A 19,808-nucleotide genomic window follows, 5' to 3' on the forward strand; every position below is an offset into this window, starting at 1 on the left:
TCCTCACCTCTTTTCAGGGGTACACTAATAAAGCTCATACTGCCCAATATACTGCAAAGTAACTTCTGCAAATATGTGCAAAACAGCTTTATCATCCCCCCTTGGATCTTGCCTTAAAATATCCCTCTGTGTCTGTAACTTCTGCCAGGACTTGGTGAGGATGTGTCACCGGCGGGTGGATGCTGTTGTCTGTCTCACCACTCGATACTGTCTGATGGGTTCCTATCTGCCTGTAGGGGCCTGTTGTCTCTTGTTAAGGCTGTGGGTGGCCAGGAGAGCAGTTCCAACCTGTGGAGCTCTTCACACAACAGAAATCTAGTAAATGTTAGTTTTCTAGGTCCTGAAGTAACACAAACAATAATAACATATAATAATAAGCATGGAGGAATCTTTCTTTGAGCGCATCACTATGCTTGTACTCTCAATACCCTTCCCCTGCCCCTGACTTCTGCCACAATGGAACATACTTAACAAATCTTGCTGTGTGGGGAAGCAATTTGCAGCCACTCATATTAAGGATGCCTGTATTTAATAATTGAAAAGAATTAGCCTAATGCTTGACTCATTGAATTTCTGTGGGGAAACAGTAACCTCCAGTGGTCATTTAGAGTCCAGTCATGTTCTAACAGACTTCAGTGAGTACAGTGTTAGGTCCTTAATTTACACCTGGCTTTAAAATTTTCCTTGAAGCCTTAAATTATACATTCATAACCAATTTCTCATAGAACACATAGATGCTAGAACTGTGCTCTTCAAACGGTTTATTTTGCAGTTATTTACCTTTGCCAAGGGCCTTGAGAGTCAGGAAAAAAAAATCCCTGTGAAAATGAAAAGTAATACCAATTTTCAGTGAAAAGTGAAAACTTTTTTTAAGGAAACATCCATACAAGTACAATCCATATAGTGTCTGAATTTGGCTTAGGAATGTCATCTAAGTGCTAAGTGAATACATCTTTTTAAGGTGGGAGACATCTTTCAGCAAGAGGAAAGGCTAAGACAATTTTCTTATGCATTTTAAATTGGTTAGAGGTTAGAATCCGAAGTGAGATGTGCATTTAGGAATGCTCTAATATGACCAGTCACGGTCATAGGGAACAGGGGTGGTAGAGACCGTGGGAGGACTCCTACCCTGAGTCCTTCAAGGCCAGGCTATCTCTAGTTAAACCATGTCACCCCTCATCTTCCTTCAGGCTGCCATCCCACAATACAGAGGGAAAGGGAAGGGAAGGGCAGGAAGGTTTTATGCTCCCTTGTGGCTCCTTCTTGTATTAAAGACCCTTACTGATTCTGGCAGGGTAGTGGAGCTGCTGTGTGCTACTGATAGTGGAAGGCTTGCAGGAGCTGGCACAACTGTTCCCTTTCCTTCAGGGAAATTGCTGCCTGAGAGCTCAGAGGCTAAATCTTCGGAGTGCTACCTGGGGTTGCAACACATTAATCAGGACTAAGCGCATCATAATTAGCTTTTCCGTGGCTGTGTTTTCAAGGGGTTGAGACTACACCACTGAATATTATTTGGGTGAGGTCACATGTACTCTCCCAAAGGTTTTAATGTTGATTGTCCACAGGGTGGGGTAAATCGTTATCATCTCCATTTGATAACTGAGGACCAGGCAAGTGCATGTATTTATATTTATGCTCCCGGTCAGGCACTGTCTACGTAACTACTGCAAACTGCTCAGGGCCCAATCTGTCAAACTGGGAATTAAATATATTAAACCCTCTGCAATTCAGCTGGAAGTGCCCACTCAGATGGCTGGAAAGGCAAGGGGAGAGCCAGCAGGGAGAGATCTTGTCTGATGGCAGATAGCCAAGATGCTGGCTCTGTCTGTGCCTTTCCAGGTAGAACTACCTCTGCTACCTTATTCCCATCTCCTGCGTGGACATTGATCCACTTCTGCGTTTTGAGAGTAGTCAAGCTCTTCCCTGAAGTCCACAGGCTCATCCTCATTGCTGACACATCCCGTTCATCCAGCACAGTAAAAGGCACTCTGCTGTGCCTCTGCTGCAAAGATGAATTCTGCTCATGCTGGAGAGACCACTTGGACTGAGGGCTTGCATGAGAATGAGGTGGTGCTTAGCTGAAGCAGGAAAACAAAAACACCAACAAAATTAAATTTAAGAGCAGACAGCAGATGAAAGCAAAAGCAAAAACAACAACAACAACCAACCAACCAAACAAAAAACCCACAAGAAACCAACACCCCAAAAAAACCAACAAAAAAAAACCTCAACCAGAAAGGTAGCAAGCTGTGATTAATATGGGAAATAGGTAACAAAAAGAGGAAAGTTAAAGTAATTAAAAAAGACCACAGGCAACACAGTCAACATTATTTATGCTGCAACTGGTTTTGCTCAGGAAGAAAGCAAAGGTGAAATAGGCAAACTATGAGTGCTAATCTCTCAGTCCTGCCTTCTTTCAGTTAAGGATTATTTCTTATCTTTATTTTTTTTTAATGAGGACTGCAAACACCGATTGGGGATTTAACAAGAGTTTGCCTTGATTTTTGTTGTTTTTCTTATCTTTTTTTTCTCTATGGCATTGTGATATTTAACATCTTTAAATTGGTCATTTGCAGGAAAATTACAATATGTGCCTGTCTGAAGTACCAGTGAATTGAACACTCAGAAGACAGTAAGTGATCCTCTTCTTCAATGCAGACTATGGGTCAAAGAAAGCGAAAAATATACTAGTGAAATTCATGGGATGGGTGAGGACACATTCCAAATTAGAGACTAGCATCAACAAGAGGTGATGTATGGTTCAATTATGTTGGAGTTTTTTTGCAGTAAATCTGTAGTTCTCGTTCACTTTTGAAATATAATAATTCCTATATCATCCAGTGGAAATTTAGGTTTAGGTTTCATTTCTTCAAAGATGGGATTGAGGGTCTGTGCTAATAGATGCTATATGAAACCTGGAAATATGCCTTCATATAGGTGGTCCTTTCCTAAATTATATACATTGGAAATAGGCCATTGTGGAACAAAAAACTCGGTACAGTTGTAAGCACTATAACATTAGTTGCAAATGGAAACAATCATCTAAGCATCAGCCTTTCTAAACTATAAAGTAAATAGTACCAGTCTTCTTCAAGACTGATCTGGAAATGTGCTGAAACAAACTGATTATATTGACGTCCTGAGAAGATTCCCTGACACTGTCCATAATAACAGAACCCAATAACAAGAGCAGTTACAAAGCTGAGTGTGAAAATCTCCTTGGACTATTACAGGAATCCTATAGGCTTATTGAAGTCCTACTCTCTCTCTGTCTCTCTCTCTCTCTCTCTTTTAAAAATTACTGCCTTCAGAATTTAATTTCTGTATATTAATGGCATATGTGGAAATGATGGAAAATCAATACGGTATTTCTGGATACAAGGACATACATAAATATGACTTTCTCCACGGTTAGGAAAGATTTATATTTATTTAGTCCCTGTTTCATATTTCTGCTCTCTGCACAGTCCAATGGTAATATAAATAATATTAAAACAATGCACTGACTCACTTTCGTCTATGTTTCTGGTTAGTTAAATTATTAATAAACACTTGGTGCAAAACTGATTTCAGCTAAATTTAGCAGTCTGCAATGCATACATTTATATCTGATTTAGCTTTTTAGGGCTCCATTTACAGTCAGTGGGGGGAAAAGCAATCCCAAGGAGTGATGCACATCAAGAGTTTTCAGTTCATTGCTTAAATGAGATGAACTATGCCCTAAAACACTAATCTTCCTCCAGCTAGATCTGTTCCAGATGTTCTTAATTTGTAGACATGAATTTTACCCTTTGTTCAGATAGTGTAATTTCTATGAGTACCTGGAGCATTACTTACAACCATGTCTAGCCTGAGGTAGCTGAAGGCACTCTTCTCCTGTGACGTGAGGTGGGGAATGATCTCCCTTCATGAGCACACACTGGCTGATAAAATAGCCACTGTTTTTTATGAGTGTCCTTGGTTGCTTTTGTGAAGGCATCTAATTCTGCTCCTGCTGTGTTAAATATATTTCGGATTCAGTCTTTCAAAAAATGTGGCAGAAGCATGCTCAATGCCATGACTCAGGTCTCCCTCATGTGGGAAAATGGTTTGAGAAGCTCCCACTGAGCAGAAGCTGGAGCACCTCAGGCATTGAGTAGACTACAGTAGATAGGAGGGTGCCTCATCCAGGGTAAAACCATAGCTGAGAGGAGATTTTTTTAAAAAATTATTTTTTTAAAATTATGGTTTTTTTGGAGGTCTGTTAGTTTTGCCTCAGCTGCATGTCAGCGGCTCAAGTCCTTTACTGGATGTAACTGTTAATAATATTTACAACACAGGGATTTATAGACATATTTATTCTGGAGGAATTTAATCACTGCATTGCTTTTGTAAATGTAGCTGTATCAGAAGCAAACAGTGCATGAATTTTATGTCTCGGCAGGATTGATCGTGCCCTTAGGAGCTAACAGCAGCACCCAGAGAACAATTATATCCTCCTGCTCCCAATAATGAAGTATTATTTAGAAACAGAAAGTCATTATGTAAAACTTTGAGAAATTATGCAATTACATTACATTGCACATACTTTTGTCATAGACCTGGCTTGCTATATAAGATTTAAATGCCTTCTGAGAGGGAATTCTGTAGTGCTGGTTTCCTGCTCTTGTTCTCCCAGGCACTTTGCCTTTCTGTTACATGATGAAAGAGAACTGTTTAGGATTGGAAATATCATATACTCTGAAAATTCTAAAACCTCACTTATAAAAAGAAATAGCGCTTGAAAACAAGCAGTAATCATATTAATATTCTGCCAATTTAATATTAAATAACCTGTTAATTTGCCAGTATCTATTTCATATTTTGCTTTACCATGTTATTACAGCAGTATGTAACTCAAAGAAGTGAACACACGCATCATTATTTCTGTTATCCATCCTGTATAGCGAACTTGATTTCTTCTTTAAACCTGTTATTGTTTACAAATTTAAATTTAAGCCATAATTTTTTTGCTCCCATTTGCATAATAGTTGGTCTTTGTTTTGCATGCTGGAGCTGTGTGATGGGAAGGAAAATGAGCTGTGTTAGTCTGGTTTGTGTGTTGTTCAGTAGTCCCAAGGCAAAGCTCTGGTGAGGGGCTGAAATGTGGGGCTGGGGTAGATGCCACCCCTGCATGCAGACAGGATTGGGAAGCGGGAAGCATCATGAATGGCCAGGATAGATCTGCTCTTTCACAACCTCTTCTGTTTTAGCTATAGAAAGTGAGACTGGGGAAACAGACTGGTAGGAAAGGCTAACACAGCATTTCCAAAACATCTCAGTAACACTCCTAGATCTTAAGGATTTTTAAGGTGAGGCTAAGATCACTCCTAGATCTTAAGGTGAGGCTAGAACCACACCAAACATGAGTTAGTGCCTGAACAAGCTGGCATTGTCTGAGTGCATCTCATTGCTCTCACTAACAGTTTTTGTTTACACAAGTTTTCCCTTGAAGGGGAGGGATATTAGACATGTTTCATAGCAACCTTCCTACACCTTTTATTTAACTAGGAATCTGCCATAATGTGAAAAGAGTTCAATTCTTGTTCTTAGAGAAGCTCCCAGGATCCCACAGGAAAAGCCATAGGAAGCTCTCTCCTATGGAAAAAAATAAGGAACTGTTTTAAGTGCATCAACAGTCTGTTTCCTCAAAGGCATTTGCTTCTGCACTCCTATTTCTGTCTCAATAATTGATTGTGGATGGTTTCAGCAAATGTCTTGCATCAAGAACTCACCATCAGAAGTGGAATTGAACCAGGGTTTAATTTTTACCCACCATCTCCTAGTATTTTATAATGTGTTGTGTTGCAAGTTACTTTTAAAAATAAATTATGCGGCAACCACATCACACTAACAGCATGTGTGTGTGTGTATTTCCACACTGGGAGAGTGGAGCTCCATCAGAAAACTTGTGAGAAGCCTGAAATTCCAAGGAGGTCTGATGAGACCAAGTTAATCTTTTAGGTGTTTAAGATTTTCTGCCTAAGTCTTACAGCACAGAAACACTTAAGTAGTTCCCCATCATAACTGATTACTTCAGGAGGCTGCTAAATGTCCACAGCACTGGAATAATACATAAACCAGTCCACCTTACCCTCCCAGGAGCCATTTTCCAACATTTTAGTCACAAGCATTGCTGTGAGTTCTAAAAATGTATTAAAATTTTAAATAGGTGGAAGCCCCCACAGATTTGTTATGAGAATAGCATGGTTGCATTTTGACAGTATTTAACCTTTATTTCAATTATTCTCATGAATATAGTGCCTCATTCCCTTCTAGATCCTATCCAAGCTAATAAATTGTTGTTGAGAGCATTACATTGCAGAAAGCTGTCACTAGCATCTCACACGAGCTGCATTTTTGATGTGGCAGTCAAACTGAATTAAACCATGCACAGACACTGCGTGATATCTCAGTGACTACCCTCTTCCTTGTCATCCTAAGGGGTGACTTTGCATGAAATTCGGTGCCACAGAGCTCCTGATGCCTTCCCATTTTTTTTTTTACCCAATTCTTTCTATGATCTCCAGGCATAGAGATGAGGGCTTTATATACGCTCTTGTTGCCTGGATGCTGACTCTCTCTGTACACATCTTTGTTCCTGAATTTCTGATGGTCAGGTTATATTAGAACATGCTCAGGTCCAGCACTGTTGGTGGCCAACTGTGACACTCGGAGCAGTTCCAGATGCTGGGCAGCCCTGAGACACAGGAAGCTGCTTCAGTCCTTCAGCTGCCAAGTGATGCTTGCTCTCCTCTTGTCGGGTTTTTTCCTCGAGATTCAGGTGGTTTTAGAGTCTTTTGCCCTCTGCAAAGCTCTGAGCTAAACGCAAGAAAGAGATGGAGTCTTCAGGTTCTGACTTTTCAAGGTTGCGCGCTTTGTTTATTGTTTCTTATCTTACAAATTTGTCAGTGCCCAACAAAGGTCTGTGCAGCTGCTTGGGCATCTGGTGACTCCTCGACTCCTCCCGGACTGGGCTGTTGCTATCTTTTATATTAATTGCTACATATTTTTTATTTATCATTACTCGCCAATACCTATCACTTATACTAAACAGGTCATCTCTGCTTTGACCCAATCTCTTTAAACTACTTTGTGCCACCGTCACTGCAGAAAATGGAGTGAGGGAAGAAGAAAGAAGAAGCAGGAGACAACGCCCCAAATCCTCCATCTTGCCCCCATTCACTTCAATGCTATAAACCTAAATCTACTGTTTTATCACCCTGTTATAAGCTAAACTACAATCTTTCACACTCTTGTGGCTTGCAATCCTTCCCGCAGTGCAGGAAGCCTTTCCCATGGACTGGGATCAAAGCCAGTATCCCTCTGAGCTCTGGGCCGGGGTCCCAGACCCCCCTGTCCAGGTCTCTGACCCTCCAGGGCAGCCAAGGAATGCCCTGGACTCCAACATCTCCCCCTCCTGTTTGAACTAAAAACATTTCTTTGGCAACTTTGTCTTTGGCCTGCTGTATGCACCAAAGCAAACACGGCAAGATCATGAGAAGGATTACAAGCCTTACTAAAACATATATAACTGTTTTTAAAATTTCTTTCCCTGGACTCCAACATCCTCTGTGCCTGCCAACAAGTGTGAGAGGGTTTTTGTTTTCTTTTGTCTTGACTGATAAAATGTCAGTGTAGTTCCCACTTATTTCTGGAAAGCTTCACTGCATTTCAAAATTGCCAGCTTGTTTATAAAAACAGTAGTTTTCAAATTATGCAGTGGCTTGTTTCTTCAGTCAAAGGCTCCTGGACACAAGTCATTACAGGAGATTATTCACTTACTTCGGAAAGAGAAAAACAACCCAGTTATTAGTTTTAGTGGTTGCAGTGGAAAACACAGAAGTCATGACTCAGATTACCCCAATGGCAAATTGGAATGTAAGTAAAAATTATGCAGTATTTGTTTATTTTTCAATTCCAAATTCTAACAGAATTATTTATATATATGTATAAGGTCTTTTGTCTGCCTTATAGGCTGAATATTTTCAATTGATAGGCTGATGTTGATAGCATAGTGCTGTACAGGACCACACACTCCTTGTAGATGACGGTCTTAATTTTTAATTCCCTCATCTGTCTGTCCCTCCTAGGGAAGCACACTGTGTCTTGGGTAACCCTGTGATTTCATTTAATAGTGCTGAAGCTCCAGATTCAAGGACAAGAAATGTATAGACTGCAAAGATACCTAAATGCTAAATGTAGTGAAATGTTCTTGTACAGAAACATTCAGAATACTTGGATAGAAATGACATGGAAGATCTGAAGGAATCCCTGTCATAAAAGATTTTAACAAGACTAGAAACACTTTGCAGACATTGGGACAGTGAAGCATTTGAGCAGGGATGAACTAAGTGATGTCTTAACATATTTTTCAATTCTCTCTTTATTTTCTCTTTTTGGACTTTGTGAATGAGTTTTGTGTGACCCTCTGAATCTGAAGTTTTCTCCTCTGAAGATAATATTAAATCAAACACAATCATAAAATTTTTACATATTATGTCTGTGTAATTAATTTACAAATCATGTAAATCGTGTATTAGAGATGTAAACCTGATTTTGATAGCAAGTTGTTTTTCATAAAGCCAGCTTGATGGACATTACTTCTGTATCTGGTTTTGGATTATTTCATACCTTCCTAAATGACCCTGTCATGTTGCTGAGCATCATTTTGTTTCTGTATTTCTGGTTACCCTTTGGGATAATGGTGTACAATTAGTGATTTTCCAATCTTCTGAAAAGTCCTTCAGTGATCCAAATTACATCAAATTCATATCTCCAGATAGGCTCTGTGGCTTATTTTCTATCTGTTTGGATGCAACATCTTTGTTCTAAGTAAACCTAGTGGAATCTGTAGAAATCCTGAGTTTAATTCTTGGAAAAGTGAGATGGAACACCTGAAGGATGGGGCTGTTTGCATGCACACAAATGAAACACCATGGTCAGAAGTATCTTACTTTCAATGGAACTTAAAACTTCAATGAATTTTGTACTTATATACCAGTCCAACAGAAAAAAACAGCTTAAAATTTCTTGTGACATCTGTTTTAAAACAAAAGTTACTGCTTTTTCAGAAAACAGGAAACAAAAATATTTCTGTTTTGTCTTTGAGAAGTGATAGTCTTGAAATATGGGTGTGACAGCACCAGAGAAACAGCTTTCATTTTCTGTGTTGCTGAAGGGGATTGCAGTAGTGAAATAGGAGAAATCAGTTATAACAGTTGTTTTTATGAAAATGGCATTTGCCTTGCTGCTCTTTCACCAACTATCAGTCTCAACTGGATTAAAATCAATGCAGTGGCATTATTAAAATAATTTTCCTAGTATGTTCAGTGAGATGAGCAACTGTATGTGCACCATGCCCTCTTTGACAGCAAAAATGGTATGAGACTATGCATAGTTGTTAATTACTTTCATTTTAATAGTGAGCTCATTTTAAAGGTTTCTCTTCTGCCCCATGTAAAGACTGTAGGTCCATTTCTCAAGACATTTCACGGTATTGTGACAAAGGAGCTGTTTGTCAATAGAAATTTTCAAGGAAGGTCTATTTACAACCTTTGAGTTGTTTTTCATCATCTGAGGGTTGAATTTGGACTTTTTTTTCTATCCATATTGATACATTTTTCTAAGAGGATGTATTTTTTATTCACTCTGAAAACCCACAGACATCCAGGGAAGATGTAGGTAACTTGTTCAGGTTTTGTGAAAAACATTGAGAAATTGACCTTTTGTCCAGTAGAGTTTCTGTAAATAAACCAGTAATGTGCTTGTGTATGTATGAATTGGGATTAGAAAATATCTGTACAAAAATTCTAAGATATTAAGAAAAGGTAGCATTATTCAAAAAGTTTTGCATGTTTAAATTCTCATTTGTTTTAAATGGTAAAAAGAGCTAACAATGAAAGACTTAAAGTGAAGAATTAGAAGAACAGATCGCAGTTTGCAGCTGGTGTGTAAAGAAAAGTCGTGTCAAATATAGGATTTAGACATCACAAAGATAGCATCCCATTCTGCTCCCAGCAGGAATGTTGTGATTGATCTCAGTGCTAATAGGATCAAACAGAAATGCAAAAGGCATGGAGAAGTGGATAAAAGCAAAGTGTAAAAGGAACAAGATTGTGAAAATGGCCTGCACTGATACAAAAGGATGGCAGTTCTTAGAATTAGGCTTTGCAAAAAATGCAACACCGCTATTCAAAGTGTATAAACTGCTTGCAAAAGGATTGATGTGCATAAGAGTTCTACCTGCCTCATGACTATATCAATAACTGGGTTATATAAATATGTATATGGCTACAGCTCTTTGGTGTTGTGCATAAAAAAATTGTTTGTCAGTAGCCTTTCTAGCAAATAAAAAAAGAAAATTTGAAGTATTTTGCAATAAAATAGGCCATACCATAGCTAATCCAGCAAAATCTTTCCAGGGCTCAATGTGACACAAGAAGTTCCACTCATGAGATGCTTTTTAATTCATCATTTGGTGGCACACAAGCACATCATTAACATTATTCAGCATTATGAGAGCAATAGTACCAACAATAAAAGATAATGAAATAAGATTTTTATTTAAATATAGTTTTGATTAATGACATTGTTGTAAAATTTTACCACAGATGAATAGAAATCAGCTAATGGAAATTAAAAAAGTAATATTTTTTCAGTTCACATCTTGAGAGAAGACTGAAGGAAGCTTCAGTGAAAGGCTTTTGAATAAAAAGTGGCTTTGTGTGTGATGCTTCCTGGTGTAGAAGGGAACCAGTAGTCAGGCTTCTTTCTGTCTTGGTCTTAGAGGAAAACCAATGTGATAAGGATCTGAAAGATTTGGTGGCAGTCCTTACCAGCGAAAAATAAGGGAATAATGATTCATTCCATTTACTTTAGAAACATACCTTGGGATGAGTATTAGTCTCTAAAGAACCCAATTATTCCCATGGAAGAGGAAGCTTCCTAACTTAGACTAAAAGTCAGCCTCAAACAGCTAAAGCTAGTGTTTCCCAATATAATTTAATGTTATTCACTTTAGTGTTAATTTATGCCTCATTGGCACATTTCCTTCTTGCAGCACAGCTTCACGAATTGTAGCTTTCCCCACAAGACTAGACGGCCGCCGAAGATAAAAGAAGAGTCTCGACTCTCTGACTTCGGGTTGGATATTTCTGCTTTTATTCTTATGTCCTCCTCGGCCTTGGAGACCCTTCTCGAAAGACATGTGATGCCAGAGAGTGCTGGCCCCTCCCCAGCCGTGGCTTTTTCCCCCAGGGGCAGGGCCCAGAGGCGAGACCCAGAGGCATCACCCGATCAGTGTTCAGGGGGAGGAAACAGGATTAGGTTACATCTCAGTGAGGGGGGTGGGCACTGCTGGGCAGGGACAGATAGAAAAGAACATTACAAATATAAACCCAATTAATGCATTACAGCAACGTATCATGTCACAGCCTGGCTGCCTCATCCAAGCCTCTAACGTGAAAGAGAAAGAAGCCTTTACCATCTTAGGGCACAGAAACACCAGATGCCGTGTTTCGGCTGGAGGCTCTTTCCATGGGATTTGCTGTCTCCTGCTCACCATGTTCTATAAATGATATTGGACTAGTAGCTTTGGTTTTATTGAGAGCTATGGTTGCTCCCACCTATCTCCGTACACAAAAACTTTGCTTTGAAATCCAGTGGGATAAGATATGTATGCAGCATGCTTTAATGAATGACCTACTTTGGGAACCAGAGCCAGAGCAGCAGCCCTAGTGCAGAGTGGTGAGGACTTTTGCAAGGCTGGGTACCCTAGTCTTGTGGAAAGAACAAGCATGATGCAGCTCCAAGGCATCTCTCTGATTTCTTTGGGATTCTCTGTGCAGCACTGCATTTTGTCAAGTAGATATATTGGTTAAGTTAATATATGCCTAATAAGTATATGTGCCCAATGAAGACAGATGAGATAATTTTATGTAGAGAAGCTTGGAGCCTGTGTGGAGCTTGTGACAAGAAGCAGTTAATTCAGCTGAAAAAAATGTATCTAAAAAGGTACAGCATGTGTTTGGAAAGGGATGTTCAAATTGTGTTAATTCATCAGGCATCATGAAATGGTTACTTTTGAAAATATTTTGGCAAGATCTCCTGACATGTAACAGATAACTTGTAAATCCTATTGCATTCACTCCAGTAATAGTTCTGGGGGAAAACAAAACAAAACAAAACAAAATCTCTGGTTTAATTAATGAAGTTCACTGTCTTTGGAATTCCACTTTTTCCTGGGTCACAGGAGTGATGATGAACAGTGTTGAAATAAAAAGGTCTAAACCACTGAGACAAAGAGTAGTTTCCTTCCCCAAATTAGGGAAAAGAATACTGTCTGTAAGTTGGCCAAAGACCCAAGGATAGCACCTGTGGAGTCTGACTGAAGCTACCAAACATATGAGTCATGCCTAAGTATGAGATTTAGGATAGTCTTCCAGACCTCCAGCTGTGGTTGGTGGAGAGATGGGGAATGCTCTGAAGCTAATTCACAGCTGGAGCCTAATTTGGATTCCTGAGTCACCACCCAGAATTACCTGTAGAAGAGACTTAGCCCAAACCTTGCTTTGGCTGGCCTTCAACCTCAGTGGGAAGCTGCAGGTTAGGAACTGTGCCAATTTCCCTTGTCCCTTTTATGTCATCATAGTAGGTTCTCCATATGTAGACTGTCTGCTAGATCTGCTGATAGTGCAGTGATTCTTGGCCTCGACTTTTGCGATTCAGGGACTAAATTATTTTTCTAAGACTAAATCCAGATTTGCTGCTGAGAAAAACCTGTTGAAAATGCTGGTTTGAAAAACTCAGGAATCAGAGGGGAATGAGTTACTAGAACTAACTAACTGTACCTCACAAAAGTTGCTGAATAAGAAATTATGACAAAGAAGTAATCTCAGTGCACAGGGTCACTTCAGCATCTTCTTCTTATATAATGATAGGGAGGTAGAATAGGGAAATATTACTGATTAATAAAACCTTCTGTAGTTAGGTATCCAAGGAACAGAGAGTTCCTCTGGTCTATAAAAGGATATTTATTTTTACTCACAATAAGGACATCTCATAGAAGTTGCATTTATTTTCCATTCTGCAATGCAAAACTTCTTCCCAAGGTGTCCTTGTACTATGATCTCATTAGGGAAATAAAATTAATGGTGGACTAGATGAGAAGTGAAGTCTTCTTCTGAGGATCCTAAATCTTCCTCAAAGTTATATTTCTCTCTAAACAACACCTTCCAAGGAAAGTTTAGGTACTAGCCTTCAATAGGTCTGGAAATAATTGTGATTCAAGTTTCTTAATGTTTATGTTTGTACAGGAGAAGGATGAGAAGAATCTTGATAAGAGCTTTTGATTTTTATTCTCTCTTTTTCTTTTTTTGGTACTGAACTATTTATGCCAGGTATTTTTCTTGTGAGTTCATAATTTTAAAAGAGACATCCCAACTAGATATCAGTTTGTTTATTTGTTTATTTGCATGTACCTCTCTGAGATAAGAAAGTGAGCTAAGGATAGAGAGCTGAAGTGCTCAGAATTGTTCACCATCATTAGATTTTGCATCCTAAATAGCCTTCTGACAACTTCTGCCCACCTTCTGCATAGCTTGGAGATGTTGAAAAGTCTGTAAGTTCATCAAGGGTAAATCTGCTTTAGTTTGATCTCTCATCTCATTTACCAGGTTCTGAACAGCACAGGGTCCTACGTCTGGCCTGAAAACTCTGGGAAGGCTTCCAAGAGAAGTCCCACTCTCCCCTGCCTTTGCAGTGGGCTCAGGAAGCTAGTTCCTTGGGAACATGCCAGGATGGAGTAGCAGTCACATCACAGGATGTAATCTGGAGCTGTCCTCTGAAGGACTGGCTAGGGTAAGTAGTATTGGAAGAAGGACATGAATTGCTGAAGTTGTTTCCGTCCCAGATGAAATACTGAGTGTAGTTTTGCCCATTTCTTGGTGCTGGAGGAGCAGCTATGCAGAGAGTTTGCAAGGCCTGCTAATGGAGCAAACAGCCCACCACACACACTTCTGGCACAAAGGGCCATGTAAGAGGATCCAGGACTGGGGTGTTCTTCACAGTGTCTTAGTAAGAGTCTGGCTAGGAGGTAATCAACTAAACCTGAAACACATGGTAATGCTGAATCAGAAAAGGCAGTGTACTTCTCTCATAGTAGGCAATCTTCAGAGAGGAAATACACAAATTTCCTGTGTTGTGCTTTGGATGGAGGCATAGAAGGCATACTAATGATTTCTCATGATTCTCTTGCCCTTTTCACTGTTTTGGTTTATTTGCACTCATTTAGAGAAGGCAGCTGGTAGAACACGTGTGTTTGCACAAGCAATGTCTTGGGACACAGACTGTGCCGTAGTATGAGGGCCAAGGTGAGCTGTGATTGTCCTGAGTTCTGTTGTGGAACTGAAGAATGGCTTGTTAATTGACTCTGGTTTTATTTAACAACTCATTTAAAGAATTCAGAAACCACATTTTTTCAATTGACATATTTGCTTATCCCAATGCAGATTTCAATTTTTTATCGATTTGTTTCTCGGTTTTCCAGCATCCTTCCTGACTTTTTAAAAACCAGCCAAAGCTCACCGTTGTTTTAAACAGGTTTGAAAACACTGGAGTCTAGGTGCTTAAAAGTATATGCATACATATATGTATTTATATTTACACATATTTCATTTTACAGCATGAAAATATATGGCAGAGACCATTCATTTAATATATAAAAATGCTATGTGCAACTCTTGCACTATATCATAAAAACAATACTCAGTAAATTACATATATTTGCTTGTATATGACAGCCTGCTTAAAGCTGGAGTCTCACCTACTTCGGTTTCAAACTAATTAAAAGTTTTCTTTTAAAACTACTGAACTTGTGTTTTGGCCCCACAGTAAATCAGAGTTTCAAGGTTCTGTGATTTCAACTAGCATAGAGTGTGAAGTATTTGTGAACTTGCTCAGAGAAAGATGAGCAAAAATAAGCAGAAATATTCAGTAGTTAAGTTCCATGATGTGTCACATCTCACACTCTCACTTCAATGTCTTTGGGCTCCATGACCTCCTGCTAGACTCCAGTTTTAGCTCTTGCCCCTCTTTCTAAATAAATACTTCCACAGTGTGGACCAAACTAACTTTCGTGTCCACTGGCAAAGGAAGTGATAAGCTGTGCCCTGAGCACCTGCTGTGCAGTGACTTCCTCAAGCGCTCGCTGTGCAGCAAGGAAGAAGGGAAGGGGGTGCAGAAGACCCTACAGCTGTCCCCTGGAGTGCTGGCCAGTGACAAAGTACCGAGATGAAATGCTCTGCACTTCCCAGATCTCCATTTTATATTTTCTCCACCTGATAAATGGGTGGTGTTTTATCATGACCATTTTGCTCCAATTTTCTGACTACTTGTTGGATTTTCTCTCCTGAATGCAGAGGAGTCACTCTCAGCACTGGACTCTAACCTCTTCTGGCTTTTAATCAGGAGTTACTACCAAGACCAGGGCAACAGGCTGGGTGAGTCCATGTAGTGGCCTTGCTGCTGGAAAGCCAAATGTGCCATGTAATGTGCTGAATGCCATGTTAATTAATGTGAAGACTTTGACTCTTTCGGCAGGTTTGTTTCAAGGAGCTTATTTTCAGCTCTGCTTTTCAAATATATTCATTATATTTTGACAATGCATAATTGCCCCAGATGTCCCCCTTTAACTTTATTTTCATCAAAACCATCTGACACACCAGGTGATACCTTCATTATTGATATAATAATATTCATGGTCAGTTATGCTTTTTCTTATGGATTGGAGAGATAAGTGATAGGACAGAGTTCTTGTCTGAGGGAGGAATGTCAAAAGGCCTTTACTGGTGGGTTTCTGATAAAATATTTTGACTTGAGTGGATTCAGGCACGTGCTCTGTGCTGCTGTGCTGGCTGACTTTCAAAGCTCTTGGAAAATGTGCCTATGCCTCTGAGTTCCTGTGCCAGTTCTCTAGCTATAGTGCAGATCACAAGGGCAAGTTTCAGGTGTTCTGCTCTCCATGTGCAGAGTTGTAATTCGTAGTGCAGGCCAAATTAATAACCTGATTAATTTACCTATACCTGGCCTTCTGCCACAGAGTCCAACACGTGAATCCTGAAGTAGGTGTCGGTACATTTGCTTATGAAACACAAGCCACAAACTGACAATTTTTTTTAAACCTAAATTCAATATTGATTGGGATGGGGAGGAATGATCAATGCCTACACGTAGTTAATAATTAATGTAGCGCTCCAGAAGCTTAGTGAAAAGCCTTCATGGCTAACTTATTTCTCAAAAACCTAGATAGAAATAAAAATGTATATTGTGGGTCATAGAGGCTAGTTCTCCAACTATGGTGAAATCTTAAGGAAAAAACCTCAACACCTTCAAAGATTCGTACAGGAAATGTTAGCATAACTGTTTCCCTTGCTTGAAAACAATTTTATTTTCCTTCAAGGCTCATCCTTTGTTAATCTTAGGTTTCCTACTGCTGCAGTGACTTTCAGCCAACGTGTGTCCTTTAAGACCAGTAAACACAAATATCTCTGCTGCCAAGATAAACCGCATCTTTAAAACCCCAATTTTCAAAGTTTTGCACCCTCTTCAATTTGCATATGCATGCATCTATGCATACATGCAAACCTCTAAATCCTTTTTGACACACTTTTAAGTTTCTTCTTGAATTTTTCTTCCTGGTAACAAATATTCTAAATGCATCAGCTATGAATACTTATTCAGTTGATCTTAGATTTAGCTCGAAAAGAGATGAACATTTTAAAGCCAAAAATACAGAAGGTCATTGCTTCTGGGAGAAATGGATGGTGGGTGAAGCATAGCAAGAGGCTAATTCTTTTCTCCGTCACTGACTAGCTTTTGAAACCTGGACAGATTTGGAGCCAGAGGGACTGGCTTTTTACAGCATCCAGCTGAGCTACCACCTGTCTGCTGAGCCATGTCTCTTAGTTCATCTGGTTTGCAAAGTCAAGCATATTAGCCTAAAGAACCACAAACATGGTGAAAACACAGGACAAGAAGATAGTCTTCATTTACGAATTTCAGATATTCAGATATTCATTTACAAATTTCAGTTTGATTCAGGGCAGTACAGGGAAGATTGCTAAAATGAGTAAGGAGGATGAAAGAGCTGCAGACTACCTTTGGAAACCTTGGGAAGGCTTCAATTTGGATGGCTTTGGAGTGTATGGCTAAGGCTTACAAAATCATGGAGATATGGTTAGGGTCACTGCAGAACTGTTATTTTCTTTAAATACAAAATCTTGGGGAAGTCATTGAAACTGGTGAGAAACTATTTTAAAGGACATAAGAGAAATTGTATCTTTGTTTAGAGGGTATAATCTGGAACTCATAGCCTTGGAAATTAATGGAAGCCGAAGGTGTCAGCAGCTTCAAAAAGAGACTCGACAAAAAGCAATGCAGTTATAGGTCCATGGACAGATACTAAAGGGAATGACCTGCTCCCAGGGCTGACTGGGCTCAGGATAGGTACAGCAGCAGGTAGCTTTGCTTGCATAGGTGTAGATATATACACTTCTATCTGTGTGTATGTGGGTGAATTGATGATGGCATGACTGTTATCTTGAATCTATAATTAAGTCACTGTTTTAATTACAGTAAATCCTATTGAACCCCTTTATGAACATCAAAGTAATGTCAATGATTAAGTTCTTGCTAACCCATTTTGTACCCTTATCTTTGTTCATCCATAACATTTTCACCCTTCTTGATCTCTGTGTAAATAATTTTGAATTGATTTCCCTTTGCGTGCTTGATCTATGCGGTAAATTATAGAGTGAACCTTGCCATTGAATTGTTATGTTGCACTTTCACAAATTTGTATTAAATTCTGCTTTTCACCAATGCTTTTGAGGGTAATTCTCTAAGTCTCCCAAACCACCTGTTCACGACAGACCTGTCCCAAAAGTAGGGTCCCAGCACTGCTCCTTGCGGTGGGACAAGTTATTTTGCTAGTCAATGAGAGCCATGTATGAGCATGTTAACACAGTCTGTTATCTGAATCTGTCCTGATTTTAATTGCTCATTGGCTTGCGCCACGCAACTGGAAGAAGAAAGTGAGCTGAGGAGCAGGGCTAGGAACCAGGCAAGCTGTATCTGGATTTCAGATGATGAGCTGGATCAGTCTCCAAAACTTGCTTTTCCTTGTCTTTCTGGTGGGACAACATTATGAACACCTGAAGCTGCTCCTCCCCTTGAGAGTTTATGAAAGGAGAAAGTTTTTCTGTTTGTTTGGCTTTTGTCTTCCCTTGGTTCAGATTTGTATTGCTCACAGGTGTTTTTAAAATAGGCTTAATAAAAGCTCAGAGTCCACCTGCAGAGTATCATAATCTCACCAAATTTGTACAATGCTGAAAGCCCTGTGCAAGATACCTAAAATCTGTATCTGGAGAACAAAATGGGAATTCTTTTCCCCACACTCCGTGGCTGCAGGAGATACATGCTCGCACAGGATATCCCTGGGCAGCCTCATTCTGGGGACAAGGCAGGTCCACTTACAGCATTGGATGAAAGCCAGCAGCAGGAGGAGCTCTTAGGAGCTGTGGCAGCTTATGTAAAGATGATCTGCATCCTCCAGGGAAATGAAACAGGAGTTCACCCACTTGTTCTCCTATAATCACACACCTGTAAAACAGTCTAGAAATGAAAGACAAATGACAGCTCCCATGTTGTGCTGCTCATCTCCTGGTGAAGACAGAACTGAGTAGGAGCTGAAATTTGATGGACAGATTTCCCAGAAATAAGAGGATAGGAAACCAAATGAATAGCTTTAGACAAAGGCATGGCTGTGAGTATTTTTCATCTGAGCTCAGTTTTCTGTGGGTGAATATGATTATTCCAAGATTTGAGGCTCACATCATTCATATTAGCAGTGCGTTGGAATCATACAGCTCATTGATGTGGCCAGGCAGAATGGGATAAATGATTTCAGGCTAACAGCTAATGGCAGTCTCTTCCTTATGTTCCCAAAGGGCTGGGAAAAAGCCCTGTGAACCTTTCCTCTGTATTTGTCAAAGATTACTTTTGTGTGTCCACTGGGTCTGAAATATTTGATGTTTGCTTTGAAAGTACTGTCAAAATGAAATGTACTATTGTGTTGAATTCTGCAGATCATGTGGCGTTATTTCTGATGCCCAACTGACTGATGGATAGAACTAACTTTCAGCAAGAGCACTGATGTCCAAGTGCAGGTATGAGGGATTGTTTTTAGGAATTTAGATTGATATGAGTTTAAACCTTGCATTTTTTTTTCTTTTTAATTATCCAGAGTCATAACTTTTGAAGTATTTACACAAAATTAAAGGGCATTAATACAGTAAGTGAGTGTGTACATATACATACGGGGAAATTTGACATATTTACCTAAGGTCCAGCAGTAGCCACCGGCATTTTGTAGTGTAAACGTCCCACAGAAATATCAGCAACACCAGTGTTCTTACAAACACTCACTTGCTGACCCCTTATTTTTTATGACATTTTCTATGATGTCCCTCCTACCTCACAGCCCCCTGGTTTCTCTTTCTCTATTCTAAGGTGTCCAAATCTCCTTGGAGATCATGCCTGATTGCTGAACAGGCTCAGAGGGGATGGTTACAGTTTGAGGTGCATTGGGTTTACTTGACATAGCTCCAGAGATGAGAAGGGGTGGCATACCCGGTGCCTGCAGGCTGTGAGGACTCCCTGGCCAGCATGGAGGGAGGGATGCGTGCACATATGAGAGTTCTCAGCATGAAGATGCAGTCTGCAATGGCTTC

This window comes from Hirundo rustica, chromosome 3 (assembly GCF_015227805.2).
Source record: "Hirundo rustica isolate bHirRus1 chromosome 3, bHirRus1.pri.v3, whole genome shotgun sequence".
NCBI classification, from domain to species: Eukaryota; Metazoa; Chordata; class Aves; order Passeriformes; family Hirundinidae; genus Hirundo; species Hirundo rustica.